The sequence below is a fragment of the Bos grunniens genome, chromosome 1, assembly GCF_055505025.1.
Source record: "Bos grunniens cultivar Pamir isolate PY7600 chromosome 1, Bosgru_T2T1.0, whole genome shotgun sequence".
NCBI classification, from domain to species: domain Eukaryota; kingdom Metazoa; phylum Chordata; class Mammalia; order Artiodactyla; family Bovidae; genus Bos; species Bos grunniens.
The window spans coordinates 55,519,428-55,535,004 of record NC_141165.1 but is presented as its reverse complement, the minus strand read 5'-3'; the positions used below and the strand labels follow the sequence as shown (position 1 = coordinate 55,535,004).

Genomic DNA, 15,577 nt, shown 5'->3' with positions numbered 1-15,577 from the left:
TATATCTTTATTTTTCCTAATGGAAAACACTCATATTAATGTCAATATTAAAGCCTCATAGGAAAATATATTTATGTTTTAAGTAAATGAAATATTTTAGGATATGTATGTAAATCATTTTAATGGTTTGGAAAAAAAAATCATTTAGTTTACTAAGGGGAAGTTTTCCAAGTTAAATTTGAATTAAAAGAAATTACATTTATATTGCTCAGATGAACGGTTAACTGAAATTACCTGAAATTAAAAGTTCAAGATTAAAATTTTTGTTGTGAGCTAATATTTATGACAGAAAAGTAAATATTTTAACATATATTAAGTTATAAATAATTACTCTATAAGAATTATAAAATTTTTACATGATACATATTAATAACAAATATTACAGAAGATTATCTTTTAATTTTGTTGGCTCTAAAATGTTCATTAAAATATATCCATATATTAGATTTAAGAAATATCTTTTGGAATATAGTGTTTCAATATTTCAATATTGAAAAGTATTTAAAATGTATATGTAGACTTCTGTTTTATTTATATCTTTAATACCAATGAATATGGCAACATAATAGTTATATGTTTAAAGTAATCATGATTATTTGATAGACTGACTAAACAAATAAACCAAGTTTTCCAAGAGTCTATTTCCTCTTTGCAAGATACTCAAGAAAGCAAGCATGAAAATACCTTACTTATAGAATATCTTATTACTGAAATTCTATTATTTTCAGTAATATAAAATTAATTTGAGTTAAATATTAATGTATTGTAATATATTACCATAAAGTAGCAAAAATAAGCTGGGATAAATATTTGAGAAAAACTATTGGAAAAAAAGAAAAAAACAGGCTGTAAAATTTCTAGTAGTTTTAACTAGAAGACATATACAAAATTTTCCCCAGAGTGAAACTCTAAACTTAAATTTTTTTTATAATTTTTACTTATAAAAAGTAGTAATACTGGAATAAAAAAATATATATACATATATAAAGTATATAATTTATGGTATCAGGTGTAAAATCACTGATAATGGAACATATACATCTAACTGTACATAAAGTAGAACAATAAATATCACGTCCTCAACAAATGCTGTGAAATAAGTGGTGTTAAAATAAAAGTTTATTAATAAAAATAATTTTATTTGTTTTTCTATAATATTTTGATATAGACCAAGAATTGGCAAACTTCTGTCCACAAACCATATCTGCTCCACCAGCTGTTTTGTATATAAAGTTTTATTTAAACAAAATAGAGCCATTCCTTTATGTATGGTCTATGGCTGCTTTTGTTCTACCATACACTTAAACAGTTATGATAGAGACCATATAGCTTACAAGACCTAAATTATTTACTACCTGGTTCTTTATAGGAAAAGTTTGCTCAACCCAAAATAGATCATTGTTATAAATAATCTATTATTACTAGTTAGGTGATTTGAAGTGGTATTTCAAATGCTTCTTGGTTTCAAATGCATATTTTCAAAAGAATATATCATATTACTATAAGGACTTTTTATTTCCTTAATGCTCCAGTATTTTAACAGTAAAGATAAAAGTTATACTTCATAATTTTCTCTGACATGTTAAAACTTCTAAAATTAAATAGGTTTTTAAAGTACCATTATAATGAAGCATTGGATTTAATTAATTTTATATATCTGAATTACCACAAGGGAATTCAAACTCTACAACTGTTCTTTGTGAAATGAACTTGGCACATTTATGGACCTATGCAAAAAATAAAATAGTATATGCATAACTGCTTAGTTTTATCCATTTAGCTTATCACCAGGTAATTTTTTAAATTTAAAATTTATAACAAAATGTTTTTCTCATGTATGTGCAATTACCAGCACATTTTATATTTATTGGGCTCCCCTGATAGCTCAGTTGGTAAAGAATCCACCTGTAATGCAGGCGACCCTGGTTTGATTCCTGAATGGGGAAGATCCACCGGAGGAGGGATAGACCAACCACTCCAGTATTCTTGGGCTTCTCTTGTGACTCAGCTGATAAAGAATCTGTCTGCAATGCAGGAAACCTGGGTTCTATACCTGGTTGGGAAGATCAAATGGAGAAGGGAAAGGTTACCCATTCCAGCGTTCTGGTCTGGGGAGACCTGGGTTCTATCCCTGATTTGGGAAGATGCCCTCGAGAAGGGAAAGGCTACCCATTCCAGTATTCTGGCCTGGAGAATTCCATGGACTGTATAGTCTATGGGGTCACAAAGAGTTGGACATGACTCAGCAACTTTCACTTTCACTTTATATTTATTTAAACAGATGTGCACACATTTGCACGTTTTTTAAAAAAAAAATGCTATGATTAGAGTATGCTATGATTTTATAAACCCATCTTGATAATCCATAATTTTTTTTCTGATTTTTCTAAATCAGCAATTCTTAGTGACTGGCAAGCCAATAAACAGTTTTCATTTCAAGAATGTCACTTTCTGCTCTGCCTCAGAGGTATCTTTGTAAAGAGCATGATTTCTGCTAATATGTAGATTAACACATGTAAGAGTCACTCAATAATAATAGAGTTATTATTCAATTTAAATATAACTTCTGCATAATTGCATCATAATGCAGCTTCCATTCAGCTGGTTAATATTCTTGACATCATATAATCTCAAATCGCTAACCTAAGAGCAACCTCTGCTGGCAAACAGAGGCTGAGCTGCAAACATTTTAACCATAGTTTTACAATGTCATTTGACCATGTCAGACTAAAAAGTGTTTGAGGGAAGGTTTTAACATTTTTGTTGTATACGGCTGAGTGACAAATTGTACACTTTTAATATAAAATGAAGGTAAGTATGGTATATTTGTTTTAGGACTAAAAAAAATTCATAAGATTTCTGTTAAATGCTTGATTCTCAGTTCTCAGTTTTGTGGCCTGAGGATCACTTAGGAAGAAAAGTTAAAGATAAGAGCTTTGATTTCAGAGGATCTTAATAGTATTGAAATAAAAGGATGATGTATCAAAAAGTTTACTGCAAAATACAAAGTTTTATATAAACAAGCCTATTCTGAATTTTAAGAATGTTTCTAGTACAATGAACCTAATAGATATGAATACCTTAGTGAATTTTTCTTTCCAGATAAATATTGCAAATGAGACCATACAGAAGGATTCAGATAATACTTTTCTATTAGAAGCATATAAAATAAATGCCATCTCGATATAATTTCCAAATATTACATCTACTAAGGATATAACCACACTTTTGGGGTCTATGTTATGGAAATATACACCAAGTTTAACTATAAAATATGTCTTGTGTAGTAGCAAATAATTGTTAAGTAAGTATATATAATATTTTGTCTTTTAGACTGAGTTACATGGAGGATACACATTGTATAAAGGCATGTACATCTAGTCTAACAAAACTATCCACACAGAAAGATTATACTTGAACAATAGTGAACAACTCAAACCCATCAACACTGAGTGGAATATATAGTTATATGTCCTAAATCCACTTGACACTGCTGTCCATTTTTTGAATAAAATTATTCCTCTGTGCTTCATGGAGACATCCTGATAAATTGTAAAAAAACAAATAAAAATTTAGGTCCTTTTTTAAAAAAAAATGTTTAATACAGACAGTTCTTTATAAAACGAACTCTCTACAACTGAGAGTTGTACAACTGGCTCTTACTTCTCCCAGGTGTATTTCTCATAGGAATATGTCATTCATATTTCTCCTCTCTGCTAATTCTTTGCACAAACCTTGGCTCTTCTTTCATAATAATAATACTATCCATCATGAATTGGAGAAGGCAGTGGCACCCCACTCCAGCACTCTTGCCTGGAAAATCCCATGGACCGAGGAGCCTGGTGGTGGGCTGCAGTCCATGGGGTCGCTAAGAGTCGGACACGACTGAGCGACTTTACTTTCACTTTTCACTTTCATGCATTGAAGAAGGAAATGGCAACCCACTCCAGTGTTCTTGCCTGGAGAATCCCAGGGACGGGGGAGCCTGGTGGGCTTCCATCTATGGGGTCGCACAGAGTCGGACACTACTGAAGCGACTTAGCAGCAGCAGCAGCTATCATGAATGTCTGGTACAGTGGTTCTCAAAGTGTGGTCAAGGATCTTGGAGGTCTCTAAGGCACTTGCACTGAGTTCATGAAGTCAAATCTATTTTTGTAATACTAAAATGTCATTTGCCATTTTCACTTTGTTGACATTTGCACTGAAGGTGCAAAAGCAATGGTGGAGAAAACTGCTACTGTCTCACTAAAAATCAGGGCACTGGTACCAAACTGAATCCTTTACCATCATACACAGTTAAAAAATAAAATAAAAAAAAAATCAAATTCACTTAAGAATAACCACAATGCAAAAAGATTAATTTTACTAAATCACGACTCATAAATATGTCTTTTTTACTCCTCCCTGTGATAAAATAGAAAATTTATATATGCACTTCTGCTATATATTAAAGTAAGATGGTCATCTCCAGGAAAATCAGATGTGCGATTATTTTTGAGTGGTACTAATTGCGCTTTTGAAGAAGGCAATGGCACCCCACTCCAGTACTTTTGCCTAGAAAATCCCATGGACAGAGGAGCCTGGTGGGCTGCAGTCCATGGGGTCTCGAAGAGTCGGACATGACTGAGCGACTTCACTTTCACTTTTCACTTTCATGCATTGGAGAAGGAAATGGCAACCCACTCCAGTGTTCTTGCCTGGAGAATCCCAGGGATGGGGAAGCTGTCGCACAGAGTCGGAAACTACTGAAGCGACTTAGCAGCAGCAGCAGCAGTTGTGCTTTACATAGAAAAGAATTTTTACTTGAAGGAACAACTGACAGACAATCTACAATTTTCTGGAAGATTATCTGGCAGAAATTTTGACAGAAAGGAATACAGTAAGTTTATACTTCAAGGAAAAAAATTATTTGTTAATAATAAAATTCAGAATTTTAAGCAAAATTAAGACGTATAAAAAACTTGCATCTATCATGATAGGCTTAGGAACTTCCCAATAAATAAAGATTTTTCTAATATGATTGGTGGTGACATTAAATGTCACCAAAAATCATGAATGTGATTTTTGGATGTTGCATAATGAAATGTGGCAACATTTGGGAGATAGCATAATCAGTTAACCAACATTTTTCAAGTGACCAATGCATGATATTATGAGACTATGCATCATAAAAGATCCATTCCAAGTATATAACAGATCAATGGGATTTAATGTAAAAGAGCTCTAAAAGTTCATTGATATAGTTTTAAATCCCACATTGCAACAAAGCTTTAGAAAACTATCATTTGTCAAGATTTGATGTTCTACCAAAGAATATCCACAATTATCAGAAAAGCTTTTAAAAGTATTTCTCCATTTTCCAACTACATATCTATTTATGAGCAGATTCTCTTCATATACTTCCACAAAAACAACATATCAAAACAGATTGCATACAGAAAAAGATATGGTAACTCATCTGTTTTATTATGGCAAAGAGTACAAACTCACAAAAATTTAACAATGTAACAAAGCCATTCTTTTAACTAAATTTTTGGTCTGGAAAATATAGTTACTTTTCCTTAAAAATATTATTTATTTTAGCTTATAAAGTATACATTGCTATAATTTTTAGTTAATTAGAAAATTATTTTAAAATCCTATTATGGCAAGCATTAATAACTATAGCCCACATACACATTCATTAGAGTACACAACAGTTTCTAAGTTTGTAGGAGGGTCCTTAGTTCATTTAAGTCGCTCAGTCGTGTCTGACTCTTTCCGACCCCATGAATTGCAGCACACCAGGCCTCCCTGTCCATCACCAACTCCTGGAGTCCACCCAAACCCATGTCCGTTGAGTCGGTGATGCCATCCAGCCATCTCATCCTCTGTCATCCCCTTCTCCTCCTGCCCCAAATCCCTCCCAGCATCAGTGTCTTTTCTAATGAGTCAACTCTTTGCATTAGGTGGCCAAAGTACTGGAGTTTCAGCTTTAGCATCATTCCTTCCAAAGAAATCCCAGGGCTGATCTCCTTCAGAATGGACTGGTTGGACCTCCTTGAAGTCCAAGGGACTCTCAAAAGAGTCTTCTCCAAAGGCATGAATTCTTCAGCGCTCAGCTTTCTTCACTGTCCAACTCTCACATCCATACATGACCACTGGAAAAACCATAGCCTTGACTAGATGGACCTTTGTTGGCAAAGTAATATCTCTGCTTTTCAATATGCTATCTGCAGCAGCTGCTGCTGCTAAGTCTCTTCAGTCGTGTCTGAATCTGTTTCTTCTCCAAATATGCTATCTAGGTTGGTCATAACCCTCCTTCCAAGGAGTAAGCGTCTTTTAATTTCATGGCTGCAGTCACCATCTGCAGTGATTTTGGAGCCCCAAAAAATAAAGTCTGACACTGTTTCCACTGTTTCCCCATTTATTTCCCATGAAGTGATGGGACACGATGCCATGATCTTCGTTTTCTGAAATGTTGAGCTTTAAGCCAACTTTTTCACTCTCCTCTTTCACTTTCGTCAAGAGGCTTTTTAGTTCCTCTTCACTTTCTGCCATAAGGGTGGTGTCATCTGCATATTTGAGGTTATTGATATTTCTCCCTGCAATCTTGATTCCAGTTTGTGCTTCTTCCAGCCCAGCATTTCTCATGATGTACTCTGTGTGTAAGTTAAATAAGCAGGGTGACAATATACAGCCTTGACGTACTCCTTTTCCTATTTGGAACCAGTCTGTTGTTCTGTGTCCAGTTCTAACTGTTGCTTCCTGACCTGCATATAGGTTTCTCAAGAGGCAGGTCAGGTGGCCTGGTATTCCCATCTCTTGAAGAATTTTCTACAGTTTATTGTGATCCACACAGTCAAAGGCTTTGGCATAGTCAATAAAGTGTCCGAGGTCAGGGGCGGCGGCTGAGAGTGCCAGGCTGCAATGGCACAGGAGCAGCAGAGAGGAGCTACCCTACATCTGAGGTCTGGGGTGGTGGCAGGGAGGAGGTACCCACCTCCGGAGGCCAGGAGCGGCGGCAGAGAGGAGCAACCCCATGTCCAAGGAGCGGTAGCTTCGCGGGCGCAGGAGGGCCGAGAGGAGCTACTCTACATTCAAGACGGGTCCTAAAACCCCGAATTTGAGAACTATTGACTTGATACAGTTAGATAGTAGCTTATTGACTGCAGGTATTACTTCATCAGTCCTCAAAGCAATCATATGAGCAATATTATTTTAACGATTTATAGATGGAACTTCAGAAATTTGCCAGAGGTCACATAACTAAAGTGGAATAAAGCCAGGATTTGAACACCAGGTCCCATACTGTTTACTGTTATACTACTGCCATGATTTTGGTGATAAAGTCTCTTCCAGAGAGTTTATCTGATAGTCGAAGTTTTCCACTGAGGAGCACTGTATTACAAAAAGAATCAGTGACAAAACAACATACCTGAATTTGATTCCTAACTCTACCATAAATTCCTTGAGGTTCAATAGCTTAAACACTGGGCAAATTAATAATGTGCATGGTTCTTGTAATGAGCAAATTAAATAACTCATATAAAATTTCTGTACAAATGTAATGCATACTAAAGTTATTACTGCCTTTGCTTACATTCTAAAACATTAAAAAAACATAAAAAAATCCAATTAATTCAAAATAATCACTTTTTTTTAAATTTTATTTTATTTTTAAACTTTACATAATTGTATTAGTTTTGCCAAATATCAAATGAATCCACCACAGGTCTACATTGTCTCAGCTACTTCTAAATAACATCAGACCTCCTTCACTGGAACATTTGTTTGTTCATCTTCAGTTCACTGATATATCAGGGTGTCGTTTTTGATAAAATATCAGCTCATATACTACACAAAATAAAATTATTTTGTGTAATTTAATGACATACCTCTTTCCTTTTATGAGTTCAGAAAGTATCTCATTAGCAGTTTCACAAATTACCACAATAACTTATGCTGACATGCTCATTTATTCTCATTTATGGATAAATCTGGTTGACAAGCCTAATGAAATATTACAGGAATTCCAAGCCTATGATATGGATCAGGCATCATTAGTGAATTTCAAAATGAGGACTACTTGACACAGGGTGGAGGGAAGCTCATTGGTGGGGCCACGAGCTGAGTGCACTTAGTCACTCTCCCCCATGTTCCTTGAGAAGGTCTGAGACTAGGGCCAAGAACAGGCAGTAACAGGGCCTCCCTGAGCTTCCCAGAGGTGAGTTCCCAGAGAATGTGATTCCATGTGCGAGGGCAGACAGGACAGGAGATGCCATGGACCCCACTTTTGTGGAGGGGCCTGGAAGATGCCTCGTTAGCCAGAGCATGGAACAGCCTCACGCCTGCCAGGACTACTTGATGCAAACACTTCACTATAAAATGGAATATTGGGCTTCTACCAAATTTTACAATAAAAATGTACTTGTTTGTGGACACTTATCCTTAGTACAATGTGGAGCTGTTCTTACTTCCCACTCATCAAGAACCACAGTGATCTCAACCATCTGCCTGATACTTCATGAGAGAAAAGAATTCTGCAACTCAGAGTTTTTCTTTGTGTTTAGAATACTATTTTGTATTTTTTGCTTGATAAGTATGATAGTGAAGAAAAAGTATGTTAGTGGCTCAGTCATGTCTGGACTCTTTGTAACCACATAGACTGTGGCCCGCCAGGCTCTCTGTCAATGGAATTCTACATGCACGCATATGGGAGTGGGTAGCCTTTGCCTTCTTCAGAGGATCTTCCCAATCCAGGGATCAAACCTGGGTCTACTGCATTTCAAGCAGATTTTTTACCATTTGAACCACCAGTGAAGAACTAATCATTATAACACACTCTCAATGATCATTTCTAGAAATGAAAAGAATTTAGTATACAAAATTATTTGGAGTTGATACAAACACATTTTATTTAAAAAAGTAAAATTATTTAAAGTCGCTATAAAGAGACTAATGAACAAAAAGTTATTTTCAATCTTTGAGGTTCTTAAAAAATATCTTAATTGTTTAAGGAATTATAAGTGAACTTTTAGAGGCTTCCCTGGTGGCTCAAATGGTAAAGAATCTGCCCACAATGCAGGAGACCCAGGTTCAAATCCCTGGCTCGGGAAGGTACCCTGGAGAAGGAAAGGGCAACCCACTCCATTATTCTTGCCTGGGAAATCCCATGGAGAGAAAAGCGTGGCAGGCTCATGGGGTTGCAAAGAGTTGGACAAAACTGAGTGACTAACAGTTTCAGTTTTCAAGTGAACTTTTAAAGTATAATTTGGAATATATATTTTTAATTAAACATCTGTGTAAAATACACTAATTAAATATCATACAAGGATTAAAAAAAATAGTTCCTATATATATATATATATATAATTTCTTTAAGAAATTATAGTCTAATGTATTTTGCATATATCTATACAAAGATTTATATTCACAAATTGCCCAATTTTATTCTTCATTTAAATGTATCTCTTTCTTCAACATAAAAATTTAAATCATTATTTCTTTTCACACTATTATTGTCAAATTCAAACTTAAATTGAAGAAAGTGGGGAAAACCAAGACACAATTCAGGTATGACCTAAATCAAATCCCTTATGACTATACAGTGGAAATAAGAAATAGATTTAAGGGACTACATATGATAGAGTGCTTGATGAAATATGGACGGAGGTGCGTGACATTGTATGGGAGACAGGGATCAAGAATATCTCCAAGAAAAAGAAATGCAAAAAAGCAAAATGGCTGTCTGGGGAGGCCTTAAAAATAGCTGTGAAAAGAAGAGAAGCAAAAAGCAAAGGAGGAAAGGAAAGATATACCCATTGGGATGCAGAGTTCCAAAGAACAGAAAGGAGAGATAAGAAAGCCTTCCTCAGTGATCAACGGAAAGAAATAGAGGAAAACAAGGGAATGGGAAAGACTAGGGATATCTTCAAGAAAGTTAAAGATACCAAAGGAACATTTCATGGAAAGATGGGCTCAATAATGGACAGAAATGATATGGACCTAACAGAAGCAGAAGGTATTAAGAAGAGGTGACTGTATAAAAAAGATCTTCATAACCCAGATAATCACAAAGGTGTGATCACTCACACTCACCTAGAGCCAGACATCCTGGAATGTGAAGTCAAGTGGGTCTTAGGAAGCATCACTATGAACAACAACAACAAAAAAAGCTAGTGCAGGTGATGATATTCCAGTTGAGCTATTTCAAATCCTGAAAAATGATACTATGAAAGTGCGGCACTCAATATGCCAGCAAATTTGGAAAACTCAGCACTGGCCACAGGACTGGAAAAGGTCAGTTGTCATTCTAATCCCAAAGAAAGGCAATGCCAAAGAATGCTCAAACTACTGCACAATTTCACTCATCTCACGTGCTAGTAAAGTAATGCTCAAAATTCTCCAAGCCAGGCTTCAGCAATACATGAACTGTGATCTTCCAGATGTTCAAGTTGGTTTTAGAAAAGGTAGAGGAACCAGAGATCAAATTGCCAACATCTGCTGGATCATCGAAAAAGCAAGAGAGTTCCAGAAAAAAAACATCTACTTCTGCTTTATTGACTATACCAAAGCCTTTGACTGTGTGGATCACAATAAACTGTGGAAAATTCTTCAAGAGATGGGCATACCACACCACCAGACCTGCCTCTTGAGACACCTGTATGCAGGTCAGGAAGCAACAGTTAGAACTGGACATGGAAAAACAGGCTGGTTCCAAATAGGAAAAAGAGTACGTTGAGGCTATATATTGTCATCCTGCTTATTTAACATATATGAAGAGTACATCATGAGAAACGCTGGGCTGGAAGAAGCATAAGTTGGAATCAAGATTGCAGGGAGAAATATCAATAACCTCAGATATGCAGATAACACCAATCTTATGGCAGAAAGTGAAGAAGAACTAAAGAACCTCTTAATGAAAGTGAAAGAGGAGAGAGAAAAAGTTGGCTTAAAGCTCAACATTCAGAAAACTAAGATCATGGCATCTGGTCCTATCACTTCATGGCAAATAGAAGGGGAAGCAGTGGAAACAGTGGCTGACTGTATTTTTCTGGGCTCCAAATTCACTGCAGATGGTGACGGAAGCCATGAAATTAAAAGATGCTTACTCTTTGGAAGGAAAGTTATGACCAACCTAGACAGCATATTAAAAAGCAGAGACAGTATTTTACCAACAAAGGTCCATCTAGTCAAGGCTATGGTTTTTCCAGTGGTCATGTATGGATGCGAGAGTTGAGCACTGAAGAGTTGATGCTTTTAACTATGGTGTTGGAGAAGACTCTTGAGAGTCCCTTGGACTGCAAGCAGATCCAACCAGTCTATCCTAAAGGAGATCAGTCCTGAGTGTTCATTGGAAATACTGATGTTGAAGCTGAAACTCCAATACTTTGGCCACCTGATGCTAAGAGCTGACTCATTTGAAAAGACCCTAATGCTGGGAAAGATTGAGGGCAGGAGGAGAAGGGGACAACAGAGGATGAGATGTTTGGATGGCATCACCAACTCAATGGACATGGGTTTGGGTGGACTCCGGGAGTTGGTGATGGACAGGGGGTCCTGGCGTGCTGTGGTTCATGGGGTCTCAAAGAGTCAGACACAACTGAGCGACTGAACTGAACTTACACACTATTTCATAATACAGAAAAAGAGAGACCTTATGACTGTGTACGTGCTTAGACACTCAGTTGTGTCTGACTCTTTCCAAATCCATGGACTGTAGTCTACCAGGTTCCTCTGACAATCGAATTCTCCCATTATGAATACTGAAATGGGTTGCCATTTTCTCCTCTAGTGCATCTTCCTGACTGAGGGATTGAACCCGCATTTTTATCACTAGTTCTACCTGGGAAGCCCCCATGACTATCTATACTAACATTATTTTTAATAGCTTCATACACATTTTTCATATTTATGGTATGAAAAGTTTATCACAGTCTGAAATTAACTTTTTTGTCCACTTATCTGCAGGCTCCTCCTCTAAAATTAAAAAAAAAAAAGGAACAAAGGAAGGAAGGAAGGGAGATACAAAAAAAAAAAATAGAAAGAAACAAAGAAATAATAAACAGAACATGAAAACCTAGTCTTCGTTACTTTTGTTCATCAGCATTCTTTCACACAATGGTACCTGACTTCTAGCATGTCTTAGCAAAATATTTATTGAATAAATAAATGAACGAATTTTTGTTCTGGAGTCTAAAAGCATATTCTTTAGAGTAAAGAACATATTATTAAATAAAATGTTAATAAAAGCATTCAGTGTTATAGCAAGCATTTTGTTTTTGTTGTTGTTAATGCCATAGGAATGTAAAGAGGAAACAGTGTTCTGCTATTGGAAACTTAGACAAGCTTTGCAGAGGCATTAAATGTATAAGCTGTACTTCAATAGATGGATCATTACAGAATTTTTCATTCATACCAGAATACATTAAAGAGCAAAAGGCAGACAACAGGCATAAACTGGAAAATAGCAGATTGGGAGTGTGTGTGGAGGAAGACAGGAAGACTAAAAAGGGGGATATTTTGGCATAACATGATGTCAAATTAAAAAGTGCACACAAAAGAAATAGATTTTTATCCTACAAGCAATAGTTTCTATTAAAGGTAGGGTATGGCAAGATGACATTTGTGTTTTGAAGATACAGCTCAAATATTCAATGTCTTTGTAAAACTTACCTAAATTCCCATAAACCCACTTGAGCATGGGAAGAATGTAGCTGAGTAGAAAGGAGGATAAAGAGTTGAGAAATGAGATAAGGATGTGCTAGTGATATTATCCTTCTGTACAACAAAACCTTGCTACCTCCAAAAGTCTCTGGATTGCATGCAGAGCCAAGGGAGTTACAACAAAAACCTGGAATTTCAGAGTTGAATGGGAGGGAATGCAAAGAAGAAAGCCTTGGAGTTTAAATGAATGAGATAACACTGAAGACATCTTAAAAAAAAAAAAGAATAATAAGATGCAAAAAGAACCTATTTCAGCACAAAATAAGAAAGAGAACACATGGAAAACCACTCCATGCTAATCTGTTTAAGATTTTCTCTGACAACAGTTAAACTTATTGCATGCATTGACATAAGAAGTATTCAACATATTTTTATGTAAGAATTAATAAATAATTTTATTGGCCATTTCCAATATGGAACAAGATAACAAAAAAAACAAGCAAAACCGAAAGTAAAATTCCTGCATTTTCAGTTACATTGATGAAACAATTGTAAATTCAATTTACAGCTTTGTTAATTTCATAATCTAGTTTAAACTAGTTTTTATTTAGACTTTCACTAGAATTGGTAAATAAAGATAGATATTTCTGTTAGGATTTAGGATAGCTAAACAAGATAATAATATAAATAGAATGTAGTATTATATTTATATTATTAATATAATAATATAAAAAATATAAAGAACATGTTGGGCTGTGTTATTAAGTTGGGAAAGCAGAACTCTATATCATTTCATACCACTAAAGAATGCTAGACTCTTTACAGAATGGGTATAAAGTGGTCCTTTTCCCTCTGTTAAAATGCAGAGTTGTTCTTTTCTGCTGAAACCACTTTTTATGATAATGGCTTTAGAAGTGGAAGTGAGGAATAATTCATCTAACTTAAACTTAAAACACTATCGATAGGCAGAAAGTAATTACCTATGATACAAACTACCCAAGCTCCTAGGAATAACATCCATATCTTTATGAAAAGTGTTATGAAATTATTCAAAACCATGAGCATCACGGGACATTCATTTACATCTTATCTTCCCCTCTCAGAGTTCTATGGGATGCTTAAATTGAAGCAGAGTAAATAAGAACAGCAAGGTAATCCTCCTATTATATTCAGCACTGGTGAGATCCCACTGTGTCTAGTTGCACACCTTGGAACTGAAGAGATTTCAGGATAAAGGAAGAAAAATAACTGAAGGGTTAGAATATGGGAATCCCAAGAAAGATAAGAAAGATTTATATTATTTAGTTTAGAGAAGAGCTGGTTGAAAGGCCCTTATTAATAGTTTTCACTGAAGAGCTATTCCACAGATTGTGGTGACCAGCTCTTTTCATTTTTGTTGAAAACAAAATAGATAAAAATTAATTTTAATACCAAAACAAGGAAAGAAAGAAAGAAGCTTTTGGATGTTGGACATTAAATCAGCTTCTAAGATATTTCAGAATTTTGTAATTGTGGGAATTTTTTAAAAATAAAATTTTAAATATTTGAGGCTTTTAGGTCAAGGGAAGGACAAGATGACCTTTTAAGATGATTTCCATGACTTCAATTAAAAGGCTACAAAAGAAGACAGGACATCCATTATTTACCAAGACGGATTGTGTAGATAGGAGAAGCAAAAATAAGTACAAAAGGCAGACAAATGTGGCATCTCTTCTTGAAGTTATTTACTAATTTATATAAATGCTTTCTTCATGTGACAATGAAGGAAGTGCTTTTTCTCTCTATTTGACACACACATACTTATGCCTAAATAAGTAGATACATACACACTTCAAAGAAATGAGAAAATAATTCTTTCCCCTAATAAGAATTTTTCTTCTTAAGACAAGTTCCTTACTGATTCATATGAGATGGAATCTCCCACCCTATATTAACACAGAAATAAAAAAGAAAACCTTAGAGCTGATGACTTAACCCTTCAGTGGCACTGTGGGAAAGACTGAGATTGAGAATATAGAAAAAATTTTTTAACTTTAGTGTGCATAGAAACTACCCACAGGTTTGTTAAGTGTGTACATCCATGGCTCAAGCCCTCAGAGATTCTGATTTAGATGGACCCAGGGATCTGTATTTCTAGCAACAGTTCAGGTAATTGTGATGCTGGTTTCTGAGGACTACAATGGTAGGAACAATGGCCTAGAAATTTTGGTTCTGGTTCATTTATACATTTATTCAATATATTTTCTAGTAACTGTATATAGTTAAGTTAGAGATTAATTAAGTTATAAAATCACCATGGGACTAAGAATTTGAAGATGGTGGAGGAATAAGATGGGGAGACCACTTTTCCCCCCACAAATTCATCAAAAGAACATTTGAATGCTGAGTAAATTCCACAAAACAACTTCTGAATGTTGGCAGAGGACATCAGGCACCCAGAAAAGCAGCCCATTGTCTTTGAAAGGAGGTATGAAAAAATATAAAAGATAAAAAGAAAGACAAAAGAGATAGGGACAGAGCTCCGTCCCAGGAAGGGAGTCTTAAAAAAGAGATAAGTTTCCAAACACCAGGAAACACTCTCACTGCCAAGTCTGTGGCGAGCCTTGGAACCACAGAGGGCAACATAACTGGGAGGACAAATAAATAAATAATTAAAACCCACAGATTATGTGTCCAATGGTAACTCCCAGAGGAAAAGCAGCCCAGATGCTTGCATCTGCCACTAGCAAGCGGGGACTGGGCAGGGAGGCGCGGGCTGCATTACTTAAAGTAAGGACCAGGCCTGAATGTCCCGAGAGCAATCTGAGGGAACTAACTTGGGCTAGCAAACCAGACTGTGGGACAGCTACCACACGAAAAGCCCTAACCTAAGACACCACAGGCCCACTCACAGAACAAAGGGCTAAGCAGAGCTAGCCAGCTGCAGACC

At 35.7% G+C, this 15,577-nt stretch overlaps 1 long non-coding RNA gene and 1 other non-coding gene across 3 annotated transcripts in view; one reads left to right on the top strand and one right to left on the bottom strand.

The window, feature by feature from the left end:
* The window catches only part of LOC147379469 (uncharacterized), a 232,285-nt gene that overhangs the window by 76,981 nt on the left and 139,727 nt on the right, over positions 1–15,577 (bottom strand). The gene's annotated exons all lie outside the window — the stretch shown is intronic.
* Positions 8,078–8,493, top strand: LOC147379470 (Nuclear RNase P). The gene has a single exon (XR_015135249.1).